A 10293-nucleotide genomic window follows, 5' to 3' on the forward strand; every position below is an offset into this window, starting at 1 on the left:
TACAAATTAAATGTAACACACATGACTAGAATAATCAATGGGCTGACACATGAGTTTGCTCCCTTATATCTTCCTCTAATCTTTGGGAGTTAGGAAATCCTTGGAAAATTAATCTCATTTTTCACTTTGCTGTCAGGCGTTACCTGATAAGTGTTTTGTTTGTTGGGTAATACATAGCAAGATAGGCTTGTATCTCTCTGTCTCAAAACAACTGCCTGGCAGATATCCTAAACTTTTTGGTTCAAGTCATAGAAAATAGGAGCTCTGAAATCTATTTTTGTCCAATTTGAATTATGATATGCTCTATTTTTTTAAATAAATAGCCTAGGTGCTGCCACATAAGCATCTAAATGATTGTTAATGGTGGTAACTGCAGGCTACATTTTGTTCCTTTGTCATTTAATTTGAAGTTTTGCAAGTTCTGTGATAAACATCTATAGCTATTTAAATTCACTCTACCTAATATTAATATAAGGAGAAAAACTCATGCCATAAAGACAAAAAAAGATTAGTTGCTTCTTTACTAAAATAGGGAGAAGAAACATAAATGGTTTGATTTCACAAAAATAACTAATATTTTTGTATCATTCAACCATCTGTAACAACCTTCATTGTTGCTAGTAGTAATTTGAAAACCTTCTTTCATCTTTCTTTCTTCTAATTTTAAGCCACTGCTTTTATTTTTTTATCTTTTGGCTGCACTGAATGGCTTGCAGGATCTTAGTTCCCTGACCAGGGTTAGAAGCCATGCCTTTGTGCCCACAGGGTCCTAACCACTGGGCCACCAGGGAAGCCCTACTGAAACTATTTACCACAGACTGGGACTTGAAGCCATGTGCTGGGACTTGAACCCAGATGGCTGGGACTCAAACCCAGACAAAACCTTGCTTGGGACACAAACCCAACCAAAACTTTGCTTGGGACTTGAACCCACGTGGCTGGGACTTGAACCCATGTGGCTGGCACTCAAATCCAGCCAAAATCCACAGTACCTGGTTTCAGGACCTGTTGAAGCTCAGGTTGTTGATGTCTCATCACAGAAAGAATTCAGTGAGAGACAAAGTGATAGATAAGAAGTGGATTTATTTAGATTCAGAGGGAAGCACACTCCAGACAGTGTGGGCCATCGTAGAGGGCAAAATGTGGCATGGTTAGTTTTTATAGGCTGGGTAATTTCAGATGCTAATGACTGGGAGGATTATTCCAACTATTTTTGGGAAGGGGTGGAGATTTCCAGGATTTTGGCCACCACCCACTCCTTGGTCTTCTAACAATGCCTTGGACCTGTCATGGCACCTCTGGATGTGTCATTTCACTTGCTGATTGAGGATCAAGGTCTAGTCTTGTCTGCCATCATCTTCCCATTAGATTCTAATCAGTTTATGTTGTGTCCTTGGGCTATGTCATTCTTTCGAAAGTTGTGCCCTGCCCTCTTCCCTCCTGTTACACCACCTCCATTGCTTACAGAAGATGTATTCCTCATTCCTTTGGGAGAACGTCTTCCCTGCCATACCCTGAGCTCTGCTGAGCACTGATATCTTTTCAACCCTCTGACTTACTGGGACGCAGTAACTGGTTTACAGGTTGACAGCTTCTCACCCTATCTTGGTTGTAGAGGCAGCTCAATAACAATTGGTACATATTTGATTCAGACCTTGGTTGGAAAAAGGAGAAGTGGATGAGGGAATCATTTCTTCTGTTGTCATCTCATGACAATATGAACCAGGAGCTTCTGGCACAAGGGTCCCCAGAGAAAGCAATGTGAGAAAATGAGGCTACTGCTCATCTTGAAAAAGGAATAGTCAACATTCTAGTTGTGCCATTTTTCTTGCTCTTCAGCTATACCAACAGAAACGTTTGTTTTTCTTACCTAAGTTAGTTCCAACTAGTTTTCTCTTACTTGCAACCAAGAATCCTGGCCTACACAAAAGAATGAAAAGAAAAGATCTTCATTTATAGTCCAAAAATCAATTGCATAAGTACAAGACAGGAGAGACCTGATTGTTCATTATCTAAATACTACCTAAAAAAAGAAAAAGAGATACTACCTAGAAAAGATAGTTGACCACAGCTTGCCATGAACCAATAAAGCACGTGTGGAATTGCTAAAAACAAACCCCAAACCAAAAACACTTAAATACAATAATTTGGGACATTCAGTAAATTAATGCATCGACAAATTACAGGTCAGAAGGAAGGTAACAGTTTGGTTTACTGTTTTGGTCAGAAAATAGTAAATTTGGGAAGGGAAAGTTTTACTGTTGTAAAGTTCTAGGTAGCACATTATACAGGACAATGAAAACTAGATAGTTTGGAGGATAACTATAAAGACGGAGGCTTCCTAGGTGCTGCTAGTGGTAAAAAACCCACCTGCCAATGCAGGAGACATCAGAGATGCCGGTTCAATCCCTGGGTCGGGAAGATCCCCTGGAGGAGGGCATGGCAACCCACTCCAGTATTCTTGCCTGGAGAACCCCATGGACAGAGGAGTCTGGCGGGCTGCAGTCCATAGGGTCGCAAAGAGTCAGACACGACGGAAGCGACACAGCACAGCACAGCACAGCCATAAAGATGAGAAGGTCTAGAAAACAACATATTAATAGGAGTGATAAAAATGTTAGAGATAATTTGGGGGGAAACTCCAGAGAGACCCCAAGTCTCTTGTGCCAAGTGAGGATACAAGAAGTCTGCCCCCTGAAGCAGAGCCATCAGCCAACCATGTTGGCACCCTGATCTGAGACTTCCAACCTTCAGCACTGTGAGAAGTAAAGTTCTATTGCTCGTCCATTTTATGATATTCTGTTATTAACAGTCCCCATGGAATTAACCTAGCATTTTCTATAAATCTGTTCTGAGCCAGGCATTGTATAGGCATTAAATTTAATATTCACATATAGTTTAAAAAAAAATGGGGGAAAAATCAGAGGGAAATTGGAAAAACATAAAAGCAAAAAGCTATGATTTTTTTTATACACCGGGTGCCAGGCACTATTCTAAAGTCCCTTATATTATCATTTAATTCTTCAATAAGTTTGTCAGGTAGGTCTTACTATGCCCATTTTACAAATTAAAAAACTGAAGTACAGGGACTTCCCTGGTAGTCCGGTGGTTAAGAACACACCTTGCGATGCAGGGAATGCAGGTTCCATCCCTGGTCAGGGAACTAAGATCCCACATTGGGAGGGGAAACCAAGCCCCCAGGCTGCAACTAGAGAGAACAACGGGCCGCAACAAAAGTCCCACGTGCTGCAACTGAGACCCGACATAGATTAAATAAATAACTAAATATTAAAAATTAACAAACACTGAAAGTATAGTGAGGTTATGTAACTTGCTCAAGGTGACCCAGCTGAAAAAGAAACGATCCAGCTTCACATCCAAAGATGCCTAATGCCCTAGACCCAGCTTCAGGCTGCCCAGCTACACGGCCTCCTTGACTCATCTATAAATATGTCACCTCTGCACATGGACAAGAAGCCACAGTGTCAGTCCAGACAGCAGAACTAGGTCCAGTGGGTTCCCTTGGCTATGTTCTACCTCATTCCTAGCCTTGAGTTTCCAAGAGGTTTGGTTTGTGCCTTTCTATGGCCCCTTTAGATTCTTATCTTATGTTATTTTAATTATTTTCTGAACTTTGCCAACAAGGTATTAAGCTTCTTTATGGCAAGCATTTTATTCTTTTTTCTTTAATCTGATGGAACACTCAGCACAGTGCCTTGAACATAGACCTCTGATTACTTTCTAACAACGTAGTAACTGGCAGTGCCCTAGGTTGTCTCACGGAGCAAAAGGCTGTCTTGCGACTGGACGAGCTCAGAGATACAGATGGAATTCTGCCCTGGGAGGATATTGGAGAAGAAGAACCTCTTAAACACTTTCTTTACTTAATCACAAAGTACAAGTGAACATACTCATTACTACTCATTAAATATTATTTTTTAAAAACCAGCAAAATTTAGCATTACTTTACCTTTAAATATGACGGTTACATAGGAACATATAAAGAAGTTCTATTTCTTTATAATGCCTTATTTATTTGTACTAAAATTAGGATGCATTTTATCTGTGATTAGCCATTATTGATTCCTTCTCTTTTCCAAGAAAATCAGTAGTCTACAATAGAGGAGGAAGAAAAGAAAATGCCTAATTTGAGAGAACTGAATAGTGGGGTTTTTTTGTTTGTTTGTTTTATTTTGTTTAATTTTAAATGGTAGTCAAAAGTAGAGATAAGCTGTCCAAGAAAAACTGGGATGTGTTTTTTAACTTGTGTGCCCAATTACCAAGAAAAGAGTGTTCGCTTTTCAAAGAAAGTGAAAGAATGGAAAATGAGAGTTACTATAATAGTATAACATTAAGAATGCTTTAAAAAAAAAAAAAGTCAGTCATTGTTCTTTATGCACAAAAACAATGGTGCTTAACAGCACCATTGATTCCTAAATCAAATTTCCAGCTGCCAACCCTTGAGTGGGAGATGACTTAACACAGAGGGTCTGTGTTGTGGCCTGCCTCTTACTTCCCAGGCACTGTACCCGCTGGCAGCAGGGTTATATGACTATCAAACACTGGGATCCAACATTTGGTGGCTAATAGCACAGCAAAATGATGAACCAAGCCTTTTAGTTGTTAGAGAACAATGGTCTTAAAAAGCAAAATCAATATTCTTCAAATATGATGAGCTGACATTACTTAGGGCCTCTGATCACTGCTTGTTCTGCCCTCTGGTTGCTTAGGTCTGGGGAGTCAGATTGGATTGGACCAAAGCCTGGGTGATCAGACAGCCCCAAAGAGTACTCCAGACTTGCAGGGAAGAACCAACAGTGACAGCTCTGGTCATGAGGAGAGAAGCCCTCGGAAAAGCTCCTTGGTGTTCTGTCATTTTTGCCACTTTGGGAAACTGCCAAACCAGCTTACTTGACAGTCAGCCACATATACAGAATACTGAAATGTATAGATAGGTGAAGAAAGCAAGAAGGTACTAGAATGTGTCAACCTTGAGGGCCTCCAAAGCTCACAGAATTAGTAAAGTCAACAATGAAAAACAAAACTAGAATTTCGGTTTTATTGTAATAGAGTAATAGCATTGAAAATGGGAAGATAGCCTTTGTGTTTTTCCTAAGAGCATATTAATTGTAACCTTAAGAAAATTTCTGAACTACTGCAGGCAAGTTTTTTAGTTGGTCAGTGTTGCTTCAGCAACAGTCCTTCCAATGAATATTCAGGGTTGATTTCCTTTAGGATTGACTGGTTTGATCTTGCTGTCCAAGGGACTCTCAAGAGTCTTCTCTAGGACCATACTTCGAAACCATCCATTCTTTGGCATTCAGCCTTCTTTTTTGGTCCAACTATCACCAGATGAACTCCTGCTTACCCTTTAAGAATTAGTGCAAGCATAATTTCTCCTGTGAAAATTTCTGTGACTTTTCCTTTTAGGCAAAATTGCCTTCTTTGTGCCCCACCTGTGCCTGTGCCTACCTCAGTGGATTCAATATTTATCAAATGGCCAGTTTAGGTGAACCAGCTACAATAGTAGAAAACAGTCTAAGATTATAACTGTTAGATATTATGGCAGGCAGTCACTAAAATGGCCTCCACTAATCCTGCCTCCTAGTATTCACACCCTTATATTACCCTTCCCCCTTAACTTGTTTCTATGAATAGAATTTGGCAAAAGTGATGAGATGTTAGCTCTGAGATTCAGTTATAAGAGACCAGGACCATCTCTCATTCACTTACTTTCAGAGACAAGCTAGCTGCCATGTTGTAAGTGACCTTATGGAGAGGCCTACATAGTAAGATAATGTTGTCCCAGCCAACAGCTAGGGACCAGAGGCCATGTGAGTGATCTTGGAAGAAGATTCCCCAGCTCTCCCAACCCCCTTCTGTCAAGCCTTGATATGACTACAGTCTGAGACCCAGAGGTCAATAAATTGTCAAGTTCCTATAGCTAACAAATAACAAAGCCAAAATTCCTGTCTCTCTTCTACTTCTTGATTCAATTCTCTGCTGTCTTCCCTATGTCTTTAGTCTCCTCTTCTCTTCCCACTTTCTGTCCTCTCCCTTGGATAATTTATTCATTCCTACAGAATTATTTGACAGGTCTATGCCTATGACTCCAACATTGTTGTCACTAGTTTTGATCTGTCAAAAATGCAGCTATGAACGGTCAACTGCTCTAGGACACCTTTTCCAGGATGTCCTCTGTTATCTCAAACTCAAGATTTCCGTATCTGTAAAACATGAAACTTAGTAGTTCCACATGGCTAACTGCAAAGTCTCACTTAGCTGTAAGATTCAAATGAATCTAGTTCCCACACTAAATTCATCACCGTCCATTCCATCCCACTAAACTGATCCTCCTCTTTCATGTCTCCCCTGCCCATGCTTGAAAACTTTCAATTCCTTCTTTTCTTTATTTCTCCCATATATAAAATGAGTTCTGTTCCTCTTTATTTTGAAATTATCATTTTTTTCTCTTCCCTAGTCCAATTCTATACCACATATTTAGATAGTTGCAAAATCTGTGGCAAATCTAATTTTTCCTGCCCCAACCCACTTAGTATAGATATTTCTTATATTGAGTGAGTGAGTGCTCAGTCGTGTCTGACTCTTTGTGACCCCATGGAGTGAAGCCCACCAGGATCCTCCGTTCATGGGATTTTCCAGGCAAGAATACTAGAGTGGGTTGCCATTTCCTACACCGGGGAATCTTTCCAACCCAAGGATCGAACCCACGTCTCTTGCACCCCCTGCATTGGCAGGTGGATTCCTTACCACTGTGCCATCTGGGAAGCCCATTTGATGTACTAATCTTCCTTAGATGCTGTTTTCATGTCCTTCCACTGGTAAAAACTTGTAACGAACCTTTGTTTCTTACCAATCATGTCTTGACTCCTCTGCTGGCTTATAAATTTCTCCAGAATCTAGCCCCACCCTTGACAGCCAGTGTCTAATCCTCCATGCAAACCTGCAGCTTCAGTCTGTCTGGTTTGCTCGTGGGCACTCAAGAGTTATCCACTCTGGTGTCTGCCTCTGGGACTTTGTACTGTTGTTTTATTGTCTACCCAGATTCTACTGTCCCAGCTGAAGTCCAATATCCTGTTTGGATCCCAGGAGACATGTTTCACTGTTACTAAACTTAACATTACAGGTCTTGCTGGGCCTTAAAGCCACTATTCCTCATTGAACTATGCTATCCCCATACCACATAAGTGCCAAAATGTTAATGCCTCCCGTCACCCATCTTATCCTGTGCACTGGTCCCCAGGCTGCCTGGTGCCTTCCTATACTTATTCTCAAGCTGCTCCTTTCCTTCTCACACTTTTCTGTTTTCTCTGGAACCCCCACTTCATGGTGAACAAATCCTTCCACATCCCCAGTCTGCCTCCCATTCCTGTCTTGACTGAACCCTTATAAGAACTTATATCTTATAAGAACATAGCCTCCCTTGCCTCAGTCTTGAATGGGGAGGTGTTTACCAAGCCTCACTTACTTCTGGGTTGGGAGGCGGAATTTCCTGGCTCTCTATTACTGCCAGACCATTACTCTGAAAAGAAATAAGAGATGAAACCAGCTGGCCTGCCCACACCCTACCCATGTATCATGTAACACCTTCCTGCCACTCCCACGATGATTTTTTTTTTTTAAAGGGACTTAGGTCATTGTCCTCTTTTCCTGAATTAAAGTTCCTGTATCATAGCTTTTCAAAAAGCTTTCAGTATTCTTTCTCTTTAAAAAGATACCATTGACATAATAAAATTCCCCTATAATACCATCTGTCCTTACCCCACTCCTGTGATGACCACTATCCCTAGCTGGGCGTGTATCCTTCTGAAGTTGCAGTCTTTTTTTTTTGGTTGTGCTGGGTCTTCGTTGCTGCGTGGGTGAATGGGGGCTACTCTTTCGCTTCTTGTTGTGATGCCTTCTCTTGTGGAGCACAGGCTCCAGGGAGCGAGGGCTTCCGTACTTGTGGCACATGGGCTCAGTAGTTGAGGGCTCTAGAGCACAGGCTCAATAGTTGTGGCACACAGGCTTAAGTTGCTCTGCAGCACATGCAGTCTTTCCAGATGAGGGATGGAACCCATGTCTCCTGTATTGGCAGCTGGTTTCTTTACCACTGAGCCACCAGGAAATCTCCTGAAGTTGCCACCTTGAATCGCCTTGTGAAGTCAATGTGTTTGTAGATAAAGCTTTGGATCACCTTAGCCATTTTTACTGCTCAGCTCCAGGGGCCCTCACCAGCCTGAAACTATATGGTATTGGGGTCTTTAGTCCGAACATTCCTCCCTCTGATCACAACCTCCTTTACCTTCCAGCTGCCTCATGCCACACACATACCTGCTCTTCAGATATAATTGCCCAATCTTTTTTTTTTTTTAATTGAGCTCAAATTCACATAGGATATAATTAACCATTTTAAAGTATAAATTCCGTGACATTTAGTGCATTCAAAATGCTGTGTAAATACTACCCAAAGCAATCTGCAGATTCAAATGTAATTGCTATCAGTCTCAATGACTTCTTTTTTTTTTGACAGAAATAGAAAAATCCATCCTAAAATTCATATGGCATCTCAAGAGAATAGCCACAAAAAAAAAAAAAACACCTTGAAAAAGAACAAAATTGAAGGACTCACACTTCCGGATTTCAACACTTAACTACAAAGTTGCAGTAATCAAAACAATGTGGTACTGGCATAGGACAGACATATAGACCAGTGGAAGAGAATAGAGAGCCCAGAAAGAATGATTTTTAACAAAGGTGCCAAGACCATTCAATGAGAAAAGGACAGTCTCTTTAACAAATGGTGCTAAGAAAACTGTATATCTACATGCAAAAGAATGCAGTTGGACCTTACTTTACTCCATAGACAAAAATTAGCTCAAGGGCTCTCCACTAGCCATTCAAGATGCCGAGGGGAAAGAAGGCTGAGGGGCAAAAGATAGACCAGGCCCCTGCTGTCTTGAAGAATCAGGAGGCTGAGAAAGTGGACTGGACATCCAGCCCTAAAAGGTCCTCACCCGCTTCATAAAGTGGCCCCGCTGCAGCGGCATGTAGTACCTTATATAAGTGGCTGCGAGCACCTCCCGTGATTAACTGGTTCAGCCAGGTCTTGGACCGCCAGACAGCTACTTAAGCTGGCCCACAAGTGCAGACCAGAGATGAAGTAAGACAGGAAGCAGAGTTGCTGGCCTGAGCTGAGACAAAAGCTGCAGGCCAAGGGGACGTCCCCACTAAGAGCCACCTATCTTTTGAGCAGGCGTTGATACTGTCCCCACCTTGGAGGAGAGCAAGAAGGCTCAGCTGGTGGTGGTTGCCCATGATGTGGATCCCATTGAACTGGTGGGTTTCCTGCCTGCCCTGTGTTGAAATATGGGGGTTCCCTACTGTATCATCAAGGGGAAGGACAGGCTGGGATGTGTGGTCCACAGGAAGACCTGCACTGTTGCCTTTATACAGGTCAACTTGGAAGACAAGAGCACTCTGGCTAACCTGGTGGAAGCCATCAGACCAATTATAATGACAGATATGATGAGATCTGCCATCACTGGGGAGGCAACTTCCTTGGTCCAAAGTCAGTGGACATTGTGTTGTTTTGTCACTAAGTCACATCCAACTCTTTTCCAACCCCAGGGACTGTAGCCCACCAGGCTTCTCTATCCACGGGATTCTCCAGGCAAAGATACTGGAGTGGGTTGCCATTTCTTTCTCCAGGGGATCTTCCCAACCCAGGGATCAAACCTGCTTCTCCTGTATTGCAGGAGGATACTTTACCACTGAGCCACCAGAGAAGCCCATTGCCAAGCTGGAAAAGGCTACATAAAAGTAATAAAAATTCTCATTCAGTCAAAACAAACAAACAAAAATTAGTCAAATGGATCAAAGACCTGAATGTAAAATTTAAAACTGAAAAAAAAAAAAACTTGAAGAAAAACTAGGAAAAATCTTCATGGCAATGGATTTGACAGTGGTTTCTTGGATATGACATCAAAAAAACAGGCAAAAAAAAAAAGAAACCAGACAAATTGGACTTATTGAAAATTAAAAATTTTTGTGCATCAAAGGACACTATCAACAGAATAAAAGTTAACTCAGAGAATGGTAGGAAATGTTTGCAAATTATATATCTAATAAAGGATTCATATCCAGAATTAACAGATAATATTTTAAAAGAAAAATGTTGTCATACTGTTTTTGTGAGCTAAAAGATAATTAAAATATAAATGTTTAACTCTCCTGTTATATACTATTCTGTATGTGTGTATGTGTGTGTGTGTGTGTGTGTGTGTGTGTATG

The 10293-nt window shown here is 41.3% G+C and overlaps 1 pseudogene; it reads left to right on the top strand.

Annotated features, from left to right (window-relative positions):
- Positions 1 to 8905: 8905 nt before the first annotated feature.
- On the top strand, positions 8906 to 9602 carry LOC145509440 (large ribosomal subunit protein eL8-like; annotated as a pseudogene).
- The last annotated feature ends 691 nt before the right edge of the window (positions 9603 to 10293 follow it).

This window comes from Giraffa tippelskirchi, chromosome 6, assembly GCF_054371585.1.
Source record: "Giraffa tippelskirchi isolate mGirTip1 chromosome 6, T2T-mGirTip1v1.2.pri, whole genome shotgun sequence".
Taxonomy (NCBI): domain Eukaryota; kingdom Metazoa; phylum Chordata; class Mammalia; order Artiodactyla; family Giraffidae; genus Giraffa; species Giraffa tippelskirchi.